General features: G+C 49.3%; 1 protein-coding gene across 1 annotated transcript in view; it reads right to left on the bottom strand.

The window, feature by feature from the left end:
• Positions 1 to 22,242, bottom strand: part of Col23a1 (collagen type XXIII alpha 1 chain) — a 289,084-nt gene that overhangs the window by 98,311 nt on the left and 168,531 nt on the right. The window lies entirely within an intron of this gene.

Raw genomic sequence — 22,242 nt, 5'->3', positions numbered from 1 at the left:
TGGCGTCATGGCCATCTAATTCAAAGTCTTCCCATGAATGAACATAAATCCATCTACTCATTATCTAGTCCCAACACTCCCACCCACCCACCTATTCTTTCCTCCTTCCCACTTATCCATGTCCCTGGTCCTCCTTCTCCTGCCTTCCTATCAATCCACCCACTCATTCATCTTTGTAGCCCTCCCATCCATCAATCATCCATCCATCCATCCATTCCTTTTTCCCACATATCCATCTACAATTTACCCCTCTCTTTGGTGCGGGACAATTCTGTATTCTGTCAATTATGTTTTAAATAAACGCTGATTGGCTAGTAGCTAGGCAGGAAGTATAGGAGGGACAACCAGACAGGAAGTAGAGGTAGGGCAATGAGAACAGAAATATTCTGGGAAGAAAAAAGCTCTTTCCCCAGTCCTCCCCAGACATCGAAGAAGCAGGATGTGACCTGCCCTGCTGAAAAAGGTACCAAGACATGAGCCATGTGGCTAAGATAGATAAGAATAATGGGCTAATATAAGTTATAGGGCTAATATGAAGCCTGAGCTAATGGGCCAATCAGTTTATAACTTAAGTAGACCTCTGTGTGATTTCCTTTGGGACCTAATGACTGTGGGAACTAGGCAGGACAGAAACCCCAACAAACAGGCCCTCATGTTACATCTCTTCTCTCCTATTCATCTACCCATCTGCACAACCATTTATCCACCCAACCCTCCTACTCATTCGCCCATCCATTCACCCACCTGTCTATCTACCCATCCTTTGCATTATCTATCTATTCAACCATCCATCCATCCATCCATCCATCCATCCATCCATCCATCCTTCCAACCATCCAGCCATTTATCCATCCACTCAGCATTACTCTGTTGTCAAGCAGAGGACCCTTTGCTAGCAAGAGGAAAGTGACCTGGCCCCATTCATGAGGCTCCCCTTCTAACAGAGTTAAATTCAGCATTTTCATAATGTCTTTTAAACCTATTTTATTTCATCTTCTCATAATATGGAAATCATTACCTAGCAAAGTGTCTCATTATATTTCATAGAGTACTTAAATTTTATAGCAGGGGAAGTTGAGGCTCAGGCAAAGGAATGGCATGATTGCGCTCATGCTGCAGCTGGAGGATGCTGGTCTCAGGCCTGTTTCCTCCAGCTCAGAACCCTAGGCTGTGCTGTGCTGCCTGCAGCGACTGCTTGAGTCACAGAAGGGTTGAGAGCCTGTACCAAGCTCACATGATGACCAGAACACCTATTTAGTATCTCAGTGGCATGGTGAGCTGACAGCTGACAGTACAAGTCCAAAATCAGATAAAATATTCACTTAAAACAGTTTGAGAGGATTTCTCGCTCTCCAGGGGAGACAGAAGTACTGCAGACTGAGTTCAGTGCATCCCGAGTACCTTGTCACTCAGGAGTTTGTGCCGCAGAGGGTCCTGCCAAGTGGGCCGTGAAGCAAGAGGGGAAGCCTGGACTTTAAGCCATGGGACCCCCCCACCACCACAGGTCCTCAGTACAGGCCTGCAGACCCACCCACTCAGATGCTTCAACACAAGATTCCTGGGTCCATCTTTCCAGATAACTCAAAATACCGTCTGTGAAAACAGAACCTGGTGTGTTAGCGCTCAACTGAAATTTTAGCAGACAAAACGACAACAATAACAACAAAAGCAACAACAACAACAACAAGCAACCAAAATTAGGTGAGGTTTTCCTTTCTTGAGTTAGATAAAAGCATTGCCTGAAGTTTGCAGAGACCTAACAACAGAATTAGCTAAGATTGAATTCCCCTTCAACTGAATTACACAGCCTATTTTCTTATCCCCCTTGGGACCACCCTTAACCGCCTTAAGCACAGGGCTCCTCCCTGGTGGCCCTCAGCTTCCCAACAGGAAGTGACCTTGGGCCCTTCTGCCCAATGACTTGCTCTGTGAAATCCTGGGTGACCCATTCCCTGACCAGTGACCTTCCTTCCTCAAAGGTCTCCTGGCCCAGCCCTGGGCTGAATGCCTTTCTGTTCTCTCATAAAAAGCCAGGCACTTCTAGGTACAGAGGCAGAAGTGGCTGCCTCCTCAGGAGCTGTCCAGCTGGGCAGGGGCCTGCCAGCTGCCAGCCTCATCCTTCCAGTATTTACAATGGAGTGAGGTCACTTATATGCCTGAAGACATACAAGGTCTTGTGGGGGACACTCCACACAGAACTGTGAGCCTTTGAGGTCTTGCCTGTCCCCAGAGAAGCTCTTTTGTGAGTTCTGTAAAGGGAAACATATCTGGAGTTTGGTGTGAATCATGCAACAATCTTTAGGGGCTAGCCTTGGGTTCTGGGATGATGGACAATCCTTTCAGCTTCAAAACATTTGCCTCAAATGGAATGGAGTTCACCTGTCAGCTGAAAAGCTCAGTTTTAAAGTTTTGCTTCTTAGAAGCTTAAAGTATCTCTATGTAGGCTGTTGAGATGGCTCAGCACTTACGCAGCAGTTACAGGGCTTGCTGTGCAAGCCTTATGACCCAAGTTCAATCCCTGGGACCCACGGAAAAAGATGGAGGGACTCCACAAAGTTGACCTCTGACTTCCAGATGTGCACTGTGGCACATTCACATACATGTATACAAACACATACATACATACACTCACACAGAAGCAAGAAAATAGAAAGTATATGTATGTGTATATAAAATCATGATAGTTCACATCTAATTTAATGTATTTGTGTATATAAATATAAACAGCCATAAATAGCTCCATGTAGCATGATATCTATCTATCTATCTATCTATCTATCTATCTATCTATCTATCTATCTATCTATCTACATAGATATGTAGCTATAACCACATCTGGCCAGGTGTGATATGGTACATTTATAATCACAGCACCCAGGAGGTTGAGGCAGGGGATCATGAACCTCTTTCTTTTTAAAAGTTCTCATGGTGTGGTAGCTTGAAAGGAAATGACCCCCAAAGGAGTGGCACTAATGGGAGGTGTGGCCTTGTTGGAGGAAGTGTGTTACTGTGGAGGCGGGCTTTGACGTCTCAAATATGCTCAAGCCATGCTCAGTGAGACAGACTACTTCCTGTTGCCTGCTGATCAAGATGTAGGACTTTTAGCTCCAGCACCACATCTGTGTGCACATACCACTGTGGTGGATAGCCATGATAAGCTAAGTATGGGCAGGTCACCCAAAGGAAGTTCTTTACTTCCAACCATTATCACCTGCTAGAGTAGAACTTGGCCATCAATAAATTTAATAAGAGGCCTGAGTCTCAGTAGTTTACCCTGAGGCAATGCCTGGTTGCAGAAAGAACCACAAACTGAGATTACCTGAGCACCACCCAAGACCATCCAAAGGAAACACCTAGTATCCCAACTGCTGTAGATAGAATCACCCTCCAGTACACACTCACCAGGACACCCCTAGACCAATGTCAGCCAATCAAGGGTCCTAAATCTCAGAAAGCCTTACTCCTACCTTTACTACTATAAAAACCTAACTCTGAGTTCGGGACTCTCTATTTATTCCAATACGTTGGACGTGCGGAGAGACAGAGTTTGCAAACTTGATTAAAATAAAGGCTCTTTGCTTTTACATGTGGGACTTGGTCTCTTTGTTGGCTTTTGCGGGGACTTCACGGATTTGGGCTTAACACCCACCATGATGATAACGAACTAAACCTCTGAACTGTAAGCAAGTCACCCCATTAAATGTTTTTCTTTATAAGAGTTGCCATGGGCCGGGCGGTGGTGGCGCACGCCTTTAATCCCAGCACTTGGGAGGCAGAGGCAGGCGGATCTCTGGGAGTTCGAGGCCAGCCTGGTCTACAAGAGCTAGTTCCGGGACGGGCACCAAAGCTACAGAGAAACCCTGTCTCGAAAAACCAAAAAAAAAAAAAAAAAAAAAAAAAAGAGTTGCCATGGTCACAGTGTCTCTTCAGAATAGAAGGCCTAACTAAGACAGACACATGGTGTGGAGTGGTCTGAAGGGTGAGAATGGAGCTGGAGCTCAGTGGGCTGAGTCTTGCCAAACACAGAAGTCCTAGGTTCGATACCTGACACTGCATAAACCAGGTGTGGTGTTACATGCTTCTAATCCTAGAACTCAGGAGGTGAAGGCAGGGAACAGAAGTTCAAGGCTACCCCTATGATCAAGTTTGGGACCAACCTGGGCTAAATGAAATACTGTATCTCCCCTAAAAACAAGTATCAAAGGGAGAAAAACCGATCTGTGACTATATTATCTTTTCTTGACCACAGTTCAAACTGGTTACTTTTTTGATGTCTCTCAGTCTATTTTTTTCCTTTTTCTATTTTTAATGTGTGTGTACTGTATGTGAATGTGTACATATATGTGGGCACACATGTTCACACGCATGTGGATGCCTGAAGTTGATGCTGGGTCTCTCAATCAAACTCAGAGTCTACCAATAGTCCCGCTAGTTATCTTGCTCGGGGAATCCCGTCTCCGTCTTCCATGGCTGGAATTATGGGCAGGCAGCCAGACTCTCTTAGCATTTCCATGGTCCTCATGTATGTGGCAAGCACTTTGATTGCTGAGCCAACTCCTCAGCCTCAAGCCTGTTTATTAAAAGGTCGCTAGTCCTAGGCAGAAGAGAAATTGACTGAAGAAGACTGAAGTCACAGAGAGGTGGCACTCTGCAGAGTAGAAAGGGTTTGGGCTTCCCAGGCCAGACTTTTTGGCAAGCGGTAGAATCTTCCTGGGCCTCAGTGTCATTTGCATTCTGGTTGGTGCTGAGAGGAACTGAGACAGAAAAGGGTCTGGCATGGCTCCTTTCAGACTGTAGGCTTTTCTGCACCACCAGTTTTCCTCGTTTGGTTTGATAAAAATGTGCTCAAGACTGAGAAAGAGACGGGCTGGTGAGTTAAAACTCTGCTTCTTCCTGAATGCACACTGGTTCTGAAGGTCCAGAAAGACAGAGCATCTCCCAGACACTCAGCTGTGCACACAGCCCAAGTCGGGAGGGACTGAGTGACTCTTGTTTGAAAGTAAAGAGAAGAGAGGCAAAGTCAGAGAGCCAAATGTTTAGGGAGAAGAGGGGCAGGGCTGTAATCTTTCCTGATAGTCGAACTTCTTCCTGGAGGGACCAAAGGAGAGTGCTGGGGAACACACAGAGAATGGGCAAAGAGGGAGGATGTAGGGGGAGGTCTCCAGGAACATGAGGCCTGAGGGTAAACCTGCGGAGGAAAAAAGGCTGTTCCCAGAGCCAGAGCCTTGTGTGAGACATGTGGCCATCGCGGGTCTTTGGGGACTGTTCCAATTCCCCAGTGCTTTTCTGTGGTTTTCACAAACTGCTTGACTGTCCTAGAATGCCAGACCTCTAACATGCGAGCCAGGTCTTTTACAAACAGACAGACAGACAGACCCTCCTGCCACAAATGGCCCAGGTTCTTTCTTAGACCAAGAAAAGGGGTTCTTGGTTAGGCAAAAAAGCAGTCATGGAATTTCATGGCAGGTGGGGTAGGGAGAGAAACTTGGAAGTGGTTTTCAAGGAATGTAAAGCTTTTTTCAGGTTGTAAAATCTTTTCCCAGAGGGGACAGGCTAGTTTAAAGTGGTGGCAGCTCTTAAGGGGTGACCCAAACACCCGGGAAGAGCTGCACATAGGAACTTTTCGGTTCCTTTCCTATCTCACTACCACCGTGGTAAGCCTAGTCCATTGCTGGCTGGAATGACAGTGTGCGGTGCACAGCTGACCTTTGCACTTGGACAGTGAAGGAGCGAAGCGGTGGCCTATCAGAAATGTACTAACTCTGTGGGGACGTGGAATGTTCAGAGATCATTTCTGTCCTGCTGGGGCAGGCGAGTCCATGTGTTTTTGTTTTGGTTGTCATATGCTTTAAGGGACCGGGGATCCCAAAGAGCTACAGTTGTGCCAGGTTCCTGAGCTAGAAGCTGGCCACCTAAGTGAAGGTGATGAGATACGGTATGTCATATGCTTGCGACTTAGCTTGGAGAAAAGCTCTGAGGCTTGTACTGTCAAAGATTCAGGAATTTTCAACCCAGGTTGTCAGACTTGATGGCAAGTCCCTTTGCTGAGCTATATTCCAGCCCCATGTATACCATTAACAAAACAAACAAAACAAAACACCAAACTTTGATCTTTAAGTTTTCTTACTGCAACAGGAACAAAGACATTTGAAAATGAAACGTACGTTTCCAATAACCAAAAAGAGAACCAGTGTAGCGTGCCATGAGACAGACTGTTAGAGCTACACGTGATGAAAACTAAGCCACATAGTGCTGGTCCGGCCAAAACCCCTGCCTGCAAGCCTCTGCCTAAGACCGATTCTCTTTGTAAAGCGGAGATTAGTGGGTCTTAAAAAGGCATTAAAGACCCACAAAGCCAAACTGAGATGATCTCTTGAACCAACTGGAAGGACTGAAAGGATTTGAAGGACTTTCAAATGAGGTCAATATCTTTTGATATGGAGCCAATGTTCTTGTGTCCTGACTCTGGTAAAGTCCCCTGGCATTAATGTGGGTACATGGAGCTTCAAGGACACCCAGAGTGATACTCTGGAGTTTGTGCTCCTCCATGGGCTCCTCCTCTCTCCTCCAGAGTTCTTCTTTCGCCTCTGCCCCTTATTTCTGACCTCAGCCCCCTGCCGTTAGCCTTCAGGACTCACATCTGCCTGCATCTCCTACTGACACTTTCCCTTTTCCCATCTGCCACCCTGATTACTCCCAACCCCAGTCCAGGCACCGTCCACTCTGTGCTGGACCCTTGAACCCTATGGGAAGCAGTGTCACCTCAGAAATGAGGGCTTTCACATGCACGGGTTCACTCGTGAGCAATGGCTGTCTCCCGTAGAGGAGAGGAGGGTAACTCCGTCAGATGGGTAAGCAGCCACTCTGCAGCCTGGCATTCCCACTTCCTCCTACCACCTCACTCTGGAATTCTCTCTGCAAAACACAAGCTGGAATAACACAGGGGGCCATAGGCGCCGACCGGTAAATACCTGGTGGGAGATAAGGAGTGTGGATATTTACACAGAGGGTTCTCATCGACCTCCTGTAGATACAGGACCCTTAGTAGAGTAGCAGGAATTGCCTCTCCTGGCTGGTATCCCTGCATGAGGTGGCAGGGAAACTGAGGGGGCACATGAGGAATGGACTCTTTCTACTAGGCAGCCAATCTTCAAGGTGGCTCGTCCCGTCTCTGCCAGGAGGCCATTCAATGGAGATACCATCCCTATATCCATCAAAGCCCAAAGATGGAGGGGGTCCATCTGTGGAGGTGGACGGCTGTAGGGTTGGATTGCAGCTTGATGGTGGGGCCAGGTGCAACTTAAAGGACAAACAGGAGAAGTACAGTCTTTTATACTTGCGGGGTACCAGCTCCCAGCCTGATAGTATGCCCCCCCCCACTTGGTGGTAGCAGTTAGGGACCATTTCGCTCAATCTTGGACCACCTGTACATCTTAGTGGGCTGCTGGAACTCAGAGCTCCCATCAGAGCTAAGACAGAATCCAGGTTGAGGTTCACTAACCTCGCCTCAGGGTGCAGGTTAACTGTCATGTAGCCATTCTCTTGTTTTGCCGCTGGTACCCCAATCTTCCCTCAGAGAACCCCTTTCTCCTCACACCCTCGTAGATTTACTGATCTTAAACTCCTCCCACCCACTACAGCTGGTGGCCAGTAACTCCAGCACAGCTTTGGCCTGGCTCTCATGCTTCCAGTCTCAGTGATGCCTCAGACAAGAACCCGTGACCACAGGGGATCTCTGAACTGTTAAAATACAGGGTGGGGGTAGTGGTGGTTATTTGTGGAGCTGTAAGCAAGAGGGTAAGGAAATAGAGAAGGAGATGCCATTTCCAGAAGTTTGGAGGAAAGCAAATCCCAGCACCCGGATGGACTTGGGACTGCCAGCCCAGCACTGGCTACAATCAGATCAAAGCTGCACCTTATGCCACACCGCCTGATAAGCCGTTAAGGGCGTGGCATCCATGATCTCGTGTTCATGCTCAAACATGCAGTCATGACTCGGATGATGGTAGCGAGTTCTTCTGAGCAGCTCATGTGAGCCCAGGACTCCAAGTCCACACGTGGGATTCTCCAAATGCTTCTAGCGCCTGCCTGGTGAGGGAGACTCTCAGAACGATCTACACATACACACTCTGTGAGGTCTCCCTGTAGAAGAAGATCCAGTAACCTAGACCCAAGTCATTCTCTGCTCTCTGCTCTGCCTTCAGTTCTGGCTACACTTCCGTTCTCCTTGTCGGAGTTAAATCTTATTTAAAAATCACATTAATTTTTTGTATACGTGTATATGCACATGCCATGACATGTGTGGAGGTCAGTGGACAGCTTGAGGGAGTCAGTTCTCCCCTTCTAACATGTGGGTCTTGGAGATCACACACAGGTTGTCAGGGTTGGCTCCCACTGAGCTGCACCTCGCTGGCTCACAAAGATTCTTACAAACTAAGGAACTCTTCTGTACATTCTTTGATGCTCTCAGGCCTGCTTTCTTTGGGGCCACTCCCTGATCTGTTTCTCTCACCCTTCCCTTCTGAGAATGCTCCCCATGTGGCCCTGGGCCCGCCTATCCCCCAACCCATCCCCCGCTCTCCTGTTTTTCTAATACCCAGGCATCTGTTTTCCTAATATCCAGGCCATGGATCTTTTGGTGCCTGGGATAGCAGCTCCAGGTGCCCAGGAAGGTAAGTTGACGTCAGCAGGCCACAGGTGGGGCCCACCTGGGCAGACAGGTTACAGTCTTGTCTTCTCAAAGGCAGAAGATCCTTTACTTGTGACCAGGGGTCATAGCTATTCCTCCTAGGCCCTTTCTTCCCACCACTCCCATCTCTGATGTCAAAGACCCTGAGTGAGAGCTGTAGAAGGGTGGGCTGAGGCCTGGATACCATCTGCTCCGTCCCTGTTCCAGAGGCTCTGAGTCTTGAGGTTTGGGGTGGGACCCAGGAACCTGACGGGCAATAATCTTCATGTGTACAGCCTCTGCGAAGAAACCCTACAGGGAGCTCTCACCTCTGGGGAAGCTGACACCAGTGCTGGGCTTCAGAGCGAGCCACCCAGGGCCTGCCCAGTCCCTGCGTGTCTTCACAATCCTTGTTAATACAACTGGGACTCATTAAGCAATGGGGACCATCCTGTCAGGTCAATTAAGAGATGCTCCAACAGATAAACCAGTGAAGAAACAAACGGTGGTGGCAGGGACCGTCTCTTTATGGCTGCTCTTTGGGGTGGGCTTTACAGTGTTGCTTTGTATGTGTGTTTTTTCCCCCTAAATAAGCAAACTTGTTTTCTTGGGATTCCATCCAAGAACATTAGATAAATAACTGTGACCCAGGCCCAGGCACTCACAGGAAATCCTGTCCAGGAAGACAGTGTGGGAGAGCGAGACTGTGCTTTGATGCATGTGGTTGGGGTGCCCTCGGCAGTGGCGTCCAGAGTATGGTGTGACTTCTGCAGGCTCTGCAGTTTCTCAGTGTGACCTCAGGCAGGTCAAGGCTTTGCCTTGGTGTCCTTCTGGCTTCTCCTTCCCCTGTGCTCACATATATTAGGTTGGAGCCCCTCATCTTCTCCCTGCCAAGGGATCTCAATGACTTGAACAGTACAGGTGGTCAATCTTAGACTCTGCTGCCTGGAGAGGCCATGACCAGCTTGGCTCCACTGTTGTATGCAGAATGGAATCCTTGCTTATGCCCAAGATGCGCTCTGTGCCTGTGACATACTCTTCCTCCGTCTTTGGACATTAGGTCCAAAGATTCACCTTTACCCTTTCTGCTCCTTGAGCTGCACAGGATCACTGAGGTCTACCCTCCCACCCCTCAGCTGCCCCTCTCTCCAACCTGCCTCCCACCTGCCTCGCCAGCTCCTAAATATATCTTCATCTCTGGCCTCCTCTGAGCCTGCACCTCTGGGTCACTCCTACCTTTCTAGACATTTGTCACCCTGTCTCTGAGAGAGTGACTGCAGGACATACCTCCTCCCTGCTAAACCCTCACTGTAGCCAGAATAAGTCTTGTAGCTTTAATGAACTCACCTCCACCTTCTCAGCTCCTTCTGAACCAACCTAGCACCTGCTTTAGACCCCACAGAGCAACCACCACACCAAGTACCCTCCTCTTTCCCTGCTTCAATGCCAGTCAAAGTCTCTCCAGTATGCAAACTTCCCCTCCTCCACGGAGTCTGTTTTGACTCCCTCCTGCACCCAGGGAGTAAGGCCTTGCCTTCCTCCACAGCCCTGTGACCCACGGGTGATGGTGACTGGTTTGCCAGCCTGCGTGGCCACAGCAGCTGGACTGTGCTTTCTCCCACCTCTGTGTCTCAGGCATCTGGGATACAGGCCTGGAAGGATGTGGGCACATGGAGAGTGTTTGTTTACATTGAATTCTGCACAGTCTGCATTTGCGACCCTTCTTGGAATGGTTGTGGTGTGACTGTTAGGCAGCCCAGTCGCTATCAGACACAAGTCAGTTGTGATCAGGTCTCAGGGTTCCCTGCGGCCGAATCCTTTGGAGGCTATCGATGGGATATAAATCAGCACGGGCTGGGGCAGCTTGGAAACAACTGGCAGTATCGGCTCTAAGTCCACTGATGCTATCCAGATGTGGGCTGCTGTGCCGAAGCATGTTGCTGGTAATTAAACTGACAAGAGTTCCAAGGTGCACGAGACCAGCAGCCTTGGGGAGGTCATCCTTCTCCGTGCCCCCTATTTCGCCTCTGAGGCACTGGAGCGGCCTGGCTAGTTTATCAGTAAACGCAAGTGAGCGGCAGAAGCCCCCTCCCCACACCCGTGAGGCAGAACATACTTAGAATTCAGCAGAGCTTTGAGCCCATTACTTATGGCGAGAGTGTTCCCTTGGGGTGCTAGGACATCTGTCCCCACCTCAGAGTGGAATGCAGGAGACCTCCAGGTGGATAACACGCTCTCCTGTGGAACGTGTGAGCCCTGATGTGTTAGGGAGTTGGGGACAACCCAAGGCTGCTCACAGCTGAGGGGTCCTCCTTGTCTATTTCTGAGCAGCTTGTCACTCCACACTTCTTCCCAGCACATCAGGCCCCATGCTGAGGCAGCTGTGCGGCTCACAAAGGGGTACAGAGCAAACCAGCTGGTACAGGCTTCCCAGGGGAATGCCCATCACCAGAGGCAGGCACTCGGGATGGCGGAGACGGATGAGACCCAGCTGCTACTCTGACACAGCTCACTTGACAGCCTAGGTGGTGGGCCATGCCCAGGGGATAACCTCCCTAAGGGAGATGCCTCGGGCTACACAGAAATTCACAACATGGGGCTATAGCCTCCGCAAGTTGGGGAATAACAGAAGACTTTCCTGGAGCACGGGCTTGAAGGGTGACAGTGTAGGCATCTTAAGAGGACAGGTATGGACTTGCTGCATAGACACTTTGAAAGAAGACAGGGAAGCAAGTAATTCTAGACAGACCCACCGTGTCTAGAACTTCCAGTTCTTGAAAGACATAGTGAGAAATGAAGCCCACAGGGCTTCAGTAAGGCAAGAAGGAGGAGTTCTAAGACCTGAACCGGAGGAGAGACTCTGTCTTTCTGTCCCTGTCTCTGTTTCTCTCTGTGTACTGGTGTCCTTTCTTATGCAGGTATATTCGGAGACCAGAGGTTGACATTAATCTCTGTCTTCCCCAATCACTGTCCACCTTATTTTTGGCGACAGGGTCTCTCACAGAGCATGAAGTTCACTGTTTGTTTTGGCAAGTGTGGCTGGCTGGCGAACCTTGTCTTCACCACCCCTTCACCGCTGCGTGAGCTCACTGGCTGGTGGGATCTTCCAAAGTGAAACTCAGTTTGAACCAGAGAGTGGAACCAGATGTCAGAGGCCAGGGAGCAGGGAGGGTGGGGAGCAGCTAGTCTAGGGGCACACAATTTCAGTTAGGGGGAGTAAACTCAATGTGACTTGATAGTAATGTATGGCCTTAGAGCTGCAATCTGCAAGCAAGGTAGTGGATATGCTATTGAGCCTGGTTTAGCTAGTTCATAGTGTGCACCTCTACCAAACCAGCATAATATACCCTATTTACATTTGCCAATTAAAAATAAACAAACGGGCTGGGGAGATAGCTCAACCAGCAAAGGGCTTGCTGTACGCAAGTGTGAAGAACCGTGTCCCACAGGAGCAGTGGAGGCCAATGTTGTCACACGTTACCATGTGACCAAACAGAAGGGGGCACCTTGAAACAGTCCTGAGCAGAGAGGGCCCGCGGCACTTACATACATGCCAGCAGACCATGCACATGTTGTATTCCGAATGGCTGTACCAGTGTGTCTCCAGGGAACATACCACACCAACCAAGACAGGTGCTGGCAGCCGCTGCAACAGGCTGGGAGGGGCAATGATGGGCTCATACCAAGGTGTGTCACTTGAAAAACCTTTGGACAGCTGGTTCTGCCCTTCACTTGAGGGTGTGGTCCTGATGGCCTAGGCTGACCAGCTCACCCTAGCAGCTGCCCCATCTCTGACATGCTGGAGCGCAGGAGGGGACTGGTTGATAACAGCAGAATCTCCATGACTTGCGGCAACAGCAGGCTATCTGAGAGGAGTTTCCATGAGGCCCCAGTGATGATGGTGTGCCTGAGGCCTTTTACCGGATTCATTGCAATGAACATTTTGCGGGTGGGGCTGATTGGACAGAGGGACAAACTGTGGTGTATGGGGGGCACCCCAGATCCTGACGCCAGTAGCGTGAATGAAGAGGGGTTGGAAAGATGGAGATGGATTTTTCCATTGTTTTGTTTTTAATTAATTTGGGGGGCATGCTGCAGGGGTGAGGGGCAGATGTGGAGGGACTGGGAGGTGAGCGGGGTTGGGGTGCATGATGTGAAATTTCCAAAGAGTCAATAAAAAATTATGTTTAAAATAAAAAATCTTTCTCTTAGGGGAACAACAGAGCAGAGGGCTCATCTGTTGGAGGGGTCAGCTGGAAGCTGCTTTCCAAATTGCAAAGTGTGGGTCAGGTGGGCTTCTAGGGGTTCAGTCCTAGCCCATGTTTAAAGCCTGGCTGTTTAGAGATGGGAGCCGTAGCCTCCTCATAGCCACTATTAGGGTTGAATATAGTGCATCCCCTAAGGGTTCGCGTGTTTGAACACTCGGTCCCCAGTTGGTGGCACCCTCCTCCATCATGGATAACATCTCTTCTTAAACTAAGAGTGACAGTAAACTGTCCCTGCTCACTTCTAAGCTATTTTGTTGGAACAGCAACAAGAAGAGTCACCAATACAGGATGCCCCAATTCCGTGGTTCCCAGATGGGGATTTTCTTAATAACGTGGAGATTTTGTCTGCTTTCTTCACCTGGTTGGGCCTCCCTGTCTTCTCAGCACAGACCCTGACCCCAGGAACCGAGAGTCTGAGGATATATTACCGAGCATGAATTTCATGGCTGTCACCAGTGAGAACGGAACCCTTCCTGTGTAGCTTGTTACAGCTCTGCAATCTGGCACACCAGCGAAGGAGGAGTTTAGGAAAAAATAAAAAGACCAAAGTGGCCAAGCAGGGAATGGGGATCACGACCACTCTCAGAGCTGATGCTGCGGCGTGTTAGCTGTGGACCCGCGGATGTCTTTGGTCTGGCCGGCAGTGGGTTTGTGAGACACATGGGTGAGTTCCTGAGAGGTTAAAAAATATATATTTTTAAAAAAAGCAGTTGACTTTACACACATCAGAGCTTCTGGATCCTCTTAGAGAAACGGCAGCGGGGGGTTAAGCCAAGGGAGGCTTTGGGGAGTACTGCTGGAGAGGAGCATTAATGGAGGGAGGAATGGGGGAGCACGGCTGGAGAGAAAAGCTGGGAAGCACCACTGGGGAGTACTGCAGGAGAGCATTTCTGGAGGGAGGCGCTGGCCTCTGCTGAGGGCCCTGCTCCTCAGCCAGGCATGGACCCCATAACTTATCCCGCAGAGCTCTGTTCCTTATTACAACTTTCAGGCAAAGAGCTTAAGTTGCTCCTGGTGCTGCTGGAGTTTTGGCCCTGGCTTATTAAACAGAAACTGATGGCCAAGAGGAAATGAAGGAATAGGGTGAAGGAGACCAGACAGGGCTAGCATATCAGAGCCTTGTCCACGGGAGTCCCACGTGGGGTGTAAGGGCAGAGCTCCATTCCTGAAAGGGACATACTGAAGTGGCAAGGGGGAGCTTGGCCTCAAGGTCTGAAGAGACCCGAGAACAGGTGGTTAGCTCTGTCTACTCATCCTTCCACCTGGGGCAGAGCTACTGGGAAAAGTTTGTCTGCAGTGAATGTATGTACTCTCTTCCCTGCCACCATTCCCTGCACAGCCCAATAAAGCCACTGTTTACGGGGAGTGCACAGTAGCTAAGACCATCGCCTCAGAAGTTGCCTAGCCAGCGCTAGCCCTGAGTAGAGAAATTGGAGGAGCCCTCCCACACCCTCCCGTGCTGTGCTGGGAATGTGAAACAATGTGTCACTTCAGAAAACAACTAAAAACCAAGTCTTTGTGACTCAGAAATTCCACTCCCAGACCAATCAGGACTCAAATAACCAATTAACCCAGATAACCAGTCACTCATAATCTAATAACTGAAAAGAAACAAAACACATCAAAGGGAAAGACCAGGGCATGAATGCTCACACTTGCATTAGCGTAGTCAGAAGGCAGACGCTATCCAAATGCCTGTGAACCAAATCGACCACAGAACACGGGCCAGCCCCACAGTGGAATACTATTCACCCATAAAAAGGAACAGAGCGCTGACACGTGCTGTTACGGGGATCCTCAGAGACGGTGTGCTAAGACTGCTGTCATGTGACACATATGCTATGCGTCGCTTGTGCAGCATGCCCAGAGAGAAAGATCTGATCTATAGAGACAGAAAGTGGAGAGGTGTGGATGTCAAGAGGTGGAGAGGGATGGAGGGAAGAGGTCCAGGATTCTAGAGGTAACAATGTTCTTAAGTTGATTATGGAAAGGGTATGGTATCTGTGATTATATTGTAAGCTCTGGACGAGGATTGTCCATCTCCAACAGAGGAGTTGAGGGTGTGTGAATGATAACTCAATCTGCTTGCAAAATACTAGGTTGCTTTCCCAAGCCGGATAGCCTAACTCAGATTCCCAGCATCCATGGGGTGTAAGGAGAAAACTGACTCACAAAAGTTGTTCTCTGACCTCTACGTGTGCATCTCGGCATACACATGACCCCGGCCCCATCACAGACATGCACAAGAATAACAAATAAAACATTAAAAGCTTTTTAAAAACTCCTCCATTGTCAGGTCTGGGAACAGGGTTTAGCAGGCCCATGCTTGCCTAGCATGCATGAAGCCCTGAGCATTGTCTAAACCAGTGTGGTAGAGCCCACTTGCAGTCCCAGAACCCTGGAGGCAGAGACAGGAAAACTGCCACAAGTTCAAGGCCAGCCTGATCTCCCTAGCAAGTTCTAGACCAGGCAGGGCTAAAGCGTAAAATCCTGTCTCAAAACAAAACAGTGCAGCTTCTCGGCACAGAGTAAAAGCATAAAATCAACATCAACATTGGTCGTCTGACCAGCAGGTATGACCTTCAAGGCTCTTGCTTGACCACAGTGAGTCTGGGGTTACTCTTGACCCCATCTTAGCTGATCTTCTGGTGGATCCTGCTGACTCCATCTTCCATATTCACCTGGAACCTGCTGTCTCACCTCTCCAGAGTCGTCACCTCTTCTTCATTGCCCAGCCATCACTGGCCAACAGTGCCCACTCACTGTCTTTGGCATAGAAGCCTGCTGACCATAGGAATCCAGGGCAGAGCCTGGCTCTCAAACCTCGCAGAGACTCTGGTCTTGCTCAGAGTAAAAGACCACCTCCTCCACAGCTCGCCGTGGCTCTGCCTCACCCTCTCTGCTTGTTTCCTGGCTTTTCTCTTGCCTGCCTTGCCAACTACAGTTGCACTGAGCAAACTCTGGCCGTAGCACCTTAGCTGAGGTGGTCCCTCTGCCTGAACTCATCTCACCATGGCACAGCAGTGCCAAGCCCTTAATGTACAGGCCTTTGGGGGAATAGGTCAGACCTAAATGATAGCATACTATTTTGTGAGGTCCCTTCCCATGGTCTCATGCTTGACACAGAAAAAGTGAACCTTAAGAGAAACAGAAAAGAAAAAATGAAGAAGAAGAAGAAAAAGAGGAGGAGGAGGAGAAGGAGAAGGAGAAAGGAGGAGGAAACACGAGCATCAGAAAATGAAGAATAAAACATACAATTCAGGAAACATTCAAACAGAACGTGAACTAGAGAGGCAAATAATGACCTGGTACCCTGTCAGCAAACATGGCCATCCCACGAGACAGGAGCAGAGACCTCCTCAGACTGTGTCCATGCATATGCCAGTAGCACCTCATCCTGCAGCTGGCCACAGACAGTTCTTTTTACTTCCAGGCATAAACCCCTCAGCTTTCTAGAAGGGTGACTGTAAACAAGGCTGGCCAGTGAGAAGGCCTCAAGGTGGGGCTGGGAAGAGTTGTTTATTTTATTCATGTTTTTTAAAAGAAAGAGCTACTGTTTTTTGTAGTGTGTGTGTGTGTGTGTGTGTGTGTGCGCTCTCTCTCACACACACATGTGAAGGCTAAAGGTTGACATCGGGCATCTTTCATGATCACTCTCTATGTTTGAAATAAAGTCTCTTACTGATCCATAGTTGAGGGGTTTGGCTAGTCTGACAGGGCATGGGCTGTCCCATCCCTGCTACTACACCCAACTTCTTATGTGGGTGCTGGGGATCTGAACTCAGGGCCTCATCTTACCTGGTAAACTCTACCGTCTGAACCACCACCCTAGTCAGCGAGCAGTACTGTTCTTAACAATGATAGCAGCATCTACCAGACTCATGGCACTGAGTGGTGTCTGTGCACACAGAGTTAACCAGTGCCTGGATCCTACCAGACTCATGGCACCGAGCGGTGTCTGTGCACACAGAGTTAAACAGTGCCTGGATCCTACCAGACTCATGGCACCGAGCGGTGTCTGTGTACACAGAGTTAAACAATGCCTGGATCCTACCAGACTCATGGCACCAAGCGGTGGCTGTGCGCACAGAGTTAGCCAGGGCCTGGATCCATCATGGAAGCCTAGCCCTACCATGAACTCCACCTGGCCGTTTCCTCATAAACCATTTTTCATGAGGTGTCAGCTCTTCAGTCTTGACATGAAACGAAGCCTCAGGAAATCCCGGGGATGTTCTCCGGGGTCGTAAAGGAGGCCACGACTTTCAAAGGATGGCTTTGCCTGCTCCCTGGAGCCTGTGCCATTATGGAGACCACATGTTCAGCTCTGTAAGACACCCTTTTCTGGACTGAGTGACCTCAGATCGGGGAAGAAGGCCGCTCATGGCAGTCACCTTCCTGCTGAGCACCCTGCAGGACCCACGTGGCTTCACCTCCTCCCTGAGCTGATTCTGCAACGGCCTCCAAAGCCAGCGTTTGCAGATGGGGAAACTGAGGCACAGAGTGGGTGCTTACAGGGGCACAGAGGGGTCTGCTCGCTGGCCAGCTGACAGTTGTTCAGATCCATGTACCTCTGTAAGAATGTTCTAGAACAACCAGGGTGCTCAGAAACTCCCTCTACTACGAAATAATTGTGCCTTCTGAAAGTATTATATATTGTTTCAATAAAAATTTATAAAAATCTGTTCAGAGGAGGAGACTGGTTAGGCAGGTATATAAAACATTTTTCTATTTTTTCCCAATCATGAAATACCTGAAGCTAGATACTATACAACAACAACAACAACAACAACAACAACAACAACAAAACAAACAAAACCTAAGAGGTTTTTAAGCTCAATGTATACTTTTGGAGACAGAGTCTCATGAAGCCCAGGCTGGCCTTATATGAACTGCTAAATCTCCTGCCTCCACCTCCCGAAGGCTGAGATACACCCTTTTGTCTGCCACAGTGAACCTCAAACCATGAGCCTCAAGAGACCCTTTCTCTTTCAAGTTATATTTGTTCAGGTATTTTGTTTTAGCCACTGGCACGGGGGCTTCATGCCAGTGGGTCACAGCTAACGACAGCCAGGGAGCCTGGCTCTTACCATCTCCTCTCTGTTTCTACCCAGCACCGAGGCACACAGCCGTCTCTGCCCCTGGAGGCCATGGTGTCCTTTCACACCCTTCTGACTGGATAGGGGTGTTCCAAGTCTAGTGAGTTGTACAGGTGAGGATTTATGGAAGGAAATAGATACATAGTTTCTGAAGTCAAATGTCCCAAATGGAAGCGTTGGTGTTAGGTCATGACTCGGTTTCCTTGCCTCTGACTTCCTAGGGCACAATCTTCTGCTGCGGTGTCTGTCCCTGGAGCTGGGAGCCAATGTGCACCTCCCCTCTGTAGGCTGCTTCTGTACGACAGCAACAGGAAACTGGTCAAGCCAGTGCCCCTGATGTGAGTGAGCTCTGCCAGATGGGTTCGTCCACTTCAGCCTGGACAGCACGTGGGTCTCCCTGCATTCATAACAAGCCTGACATCCCTGGGGAATAAAGTCACCACATCATGTCTACCTTGTATCAAAGCCTAAGAAAGGACATTGCACGGATGTTCAAGTCGCAGATATACACTTGGCAGCCACAGAAACAGAAGGTTTAGTTGTGCAGTCACTAAGATTTTAGCTAATCAGGGTTTGTGTGTGTGTGTGTGTGTGTGAATGTGTGCGTGAGTATAGACAAGAACATAAGTGTGTATTCACGTGTGCAAGTGCATATGTATGTGTGTGGGGGCAAATGTATGTGTGCACGTATGTGTATATGTACACATTTATGAGAGGTAGGTATATTTTACAGTATTACCATTATTAAAAAAATAATGCATTATTCCAAGAAAATTTAAGACCTAGACTCCTTACAATTCAATCTACTTAACACAATATTTCCAATTTTGAGGCATGTGATTTTGGTTTGCTGAGGTGAAGACTTAGGGGCACGGATGGAAGGATGATGTGTGATCAAGTGGAGATCTGTTTTCCCCCTAAACTCCAGACTCACGGAACTCATCGGAACCTGAGGTGCCTGTGCTCCATGAGAGGGGTGCATTGGTAGCCCCTCTCATCCCTACCACATTGGCAGAAGAATGTGAGGCCATCAAGACCCCCAGGGACAGAAAAGGCTGTGCTCCACATGCTAGAGGTGGCCGGACACGCTTCCTGTGGCTGGGGATGCGACAGTCTTCCTTTACAGTGATACTGTCTCAGAAAACCAAACAAAACCCAGAAAGCAAACAAAACAAACACCAGGCACAGCAAGCATCCATATTTAACCCCCCAGATGCCGGCTCTGGCCTTCACCTTCAGCCATGACCTCTTCAGCACGCTGACCCTCCTGCTTCTGTCCCTGTGGCTGCTTCTCCTCACCATTTCTGTCACCTGTACCATCATCCATGCCCTCTGCTCTCTTTCCCTTGTCCATCTTGGTGCTGAGGGCGCAGACTGACCCTGCCCAAGAGCCCTGTGGCTCTCTCTCTCTAGGCTCCCACACAAAGGCTGTCTGTTTCTGGTCTGGTGATTGAGATCCTCTACTCTTCAGGTCGGGGTCCTCATTCACCTCCTTTCACAAACCCTTGGGAGTTTCAAGCTTGGAGTGGGTCAGAGGGTGTATATATCAGATATCTATATCAGAAGGTGTGTGCGTGCGTGCGTGTGTGTGTGTGTGTGTGTGTGTGTGTGTATCAGTCTCCGATATTCAGAAGGGTGGGGCAGGAAGAGTCCAGGAGTTCAAGGGCAGCCTTGGATGGTGGTTTGAATGAGAATAGTCCCCATAGGCTCATATTTGAGTACTTGTTCCCCAGTTAGTGGAACTGTTTAGGAAGGATTAGGAGGCATGACCTTGTTAGAGAGCTGTATCACTGGGGGTGTGCTTTAAGGTTTCAAAATCCCACACCAGGAGCAGTCTCTCTCTCTCTCTCTCTCTCTCTCTCTCTCTCTCTCTCTCTCTCTCTCTCTCTCCCTCCCTCCCTCCCCTTGCTCCTGCCTACTGATCAGGATGTAAGCTCTCAACCACTCCTCCTGCACCATGCCTGCCTGCCGGCTGCCATGGTCCCCACCATGATGATCACAGACGAACTCTCTGAAACTTAAGCAAGCTCCGCATTAAATGCTTTCATAAGTTGCCTTGGTCTTGGTATTTCATCACAGCGGCGGTAGCCCCCCACTAAGACACCAAGGCAACCTCATTCCCTCTTCCCTCAAACGTTTAACCAGTCAACTGACAAACCAACCAAATAAAAACAATCTAGAATGCATCAATGAGTGAATTAGGACAAGCGGATGAAATGGGTCTCACTGGCAGTGTGGGACTGTCCCAGTCTAGAACCTTCTACACCACAGCAGCTGCCCGTCCCTGCCAACTGCCTTTCACAGCCAGGGAGGAGAAGGGTCCTTGTGGCGCCTCAGCCACCTTGTAGCAAGAGAAGGATAGAAACAGGGGATGGGGGTGTAGCTCTGTGGGAGAGTACTTAGCCTAGCATCAGCAATGTTCTGGTGTTCCATCCCCCAGAACCTCACACAATAAATTATAAAGAAATCAAGGGAGCAGCTGTGAGCCATCTGCCTGCCAGGCTTCTAAACCATACAGCTGGAGAAGCATCCACAGGCATCACTAGGATTGAGAGCAGAAACTAAAGAGTGGGAGGAGAAGAAGGGGCCAAGACCTTGCTGTGGCTGCCCACCCAAGCTGTTTCTCACTCCCAACCTGTCACCCTCAGGCACCTCCTGTCACTGCTGGGCAGAGCAGCCTGCCTTAAACTCAGCTGTTCCTAGCTTGGATACCTTTCTAGATAACACCACAGAGCCCTCCGTCAATCATGTCAGCTCCCTGCCCACAGCAGACCTGCTTAAAATGAACAAGAGCACACTACAAGACAGTGAGTCTGGGAGTCCATTGTGTGCCTGTAGCGTGGCCGGGTGACCATGATTCATACAGTCCACTAGGATTTAATAAAGATAAGGTATTGTGAGCTAGAGGAAGACATTTGACATTGACCCCTGGTCTCTACATACATGTGCATGGGCATATGGAGCCTCTTACACACACACACATGCATGCACACACACACACATGCATGCACACACACACACACACACGTGCACACACACACATCAGGGTGGGAAACACATTTGGCTGGTAGAATGGTTGCCTACCATGTACCAGTCCTTGGGCTCCACCCCAACATTACATGAACTGGGCACGGTGGCACACGCCTGTAATCTTAGCACTCAGGAAAGGAGGCAGGCCAATCCAAAGTTCAAGATCATCTTGGCTATGTATGGAGTTTGAGGCCATCCTAGCCTATATGAGACCCTGTTTAAAAAACGTAAAAATTAAATCCCTCTGTAGAAAAGTTCAAGAAGTATTTTTGGTGTTGGCTTTAATAATCCCCCCGGAGTCTCATTTTTCTATTCTGTTTAAGACTGAGGAGTAGGGGACCATGGGGCGGGCGTGTTGGGCTAATCTCTTGTTTCCCTGGGCGTTGAAAGGTGAGAACAGGCAGGCTGGGTCCTGCTGGAGCAGAGCGCTCACTTCAAGTCTGTGTTGGCAGTCAGAAGCCCTGTAGCTCCTCTTTCCAGCTCCTTGGAAGAACCCAGGGGACCCTAGCTGCTGACAGCTCGAGGGGAGGAGGCTCCAGGCTGCAGCCTCAGCCAGCCACCCCCTGCTCCCCTCCCCCTTCCCGCACCGCACCAGCAACCCACTGCCTTCTCACCTAACCCTCCCCCTCAACTCTCTGGCCCACTTCTTCCTCTTCTGGTGATTTTGTTGGGCCCTTCCTATACTTCTAGGAAGCTGCGGAGATGGCTCCGGTGACTTAGCCAGTGTTCAAGTCACCCAGGGGGTCTTCCTGCCTCTAGCTAATATGGCCATCCCCTTTATCTTCTAGAACTCCCTGGGACCTGCACTGTGCCTCCCCTGAACACAAAGACTGCAGTCTGATTGTCAAAAGTGGGCAGTGGGTCTGTGCCCATCAGCCTTTTGCTGGGTCAGATGGCAGGTCTTTTCTGATTAAGAATATTTATGTGTGTGTATGTGGGGGGCATGCAAGGTGTCAGAGAACAACTTGAGGGAAGAAATTTTCTCCTTCAACCATGGGGGGCTTTGGGGCTTGAATCCAGGAGTCGGCAGCAAGTTTTATACACCGAGCTACCTCCCCGTCCCCCGTTATATTCTAAATAAATTTCTGAGGACCTTTTAAATCATTCCCTATAATAACTGTACCCTGATTCTTTCAAAATCAGCATATTTAAAGAAACTTCTAGAAACTTCCACACCACC

This window comes from Chionomys nivalis, chromosome 7 (genome assembly GCF_950005125.1).
Source record: "Chionomys nivalis chromosome 7, mChiNiv1.1, whole genome shotgun sequence".
NCBI classification, from domain to species: Eukaryota; Metazoa; Chordata; class Mammalia; order Rodentia; family Cricetidae; genus Chionomys; species Chionomys nivalis.
This window is presented reverse-complemented; position numbering and strand designations above follow the sequence as displayed.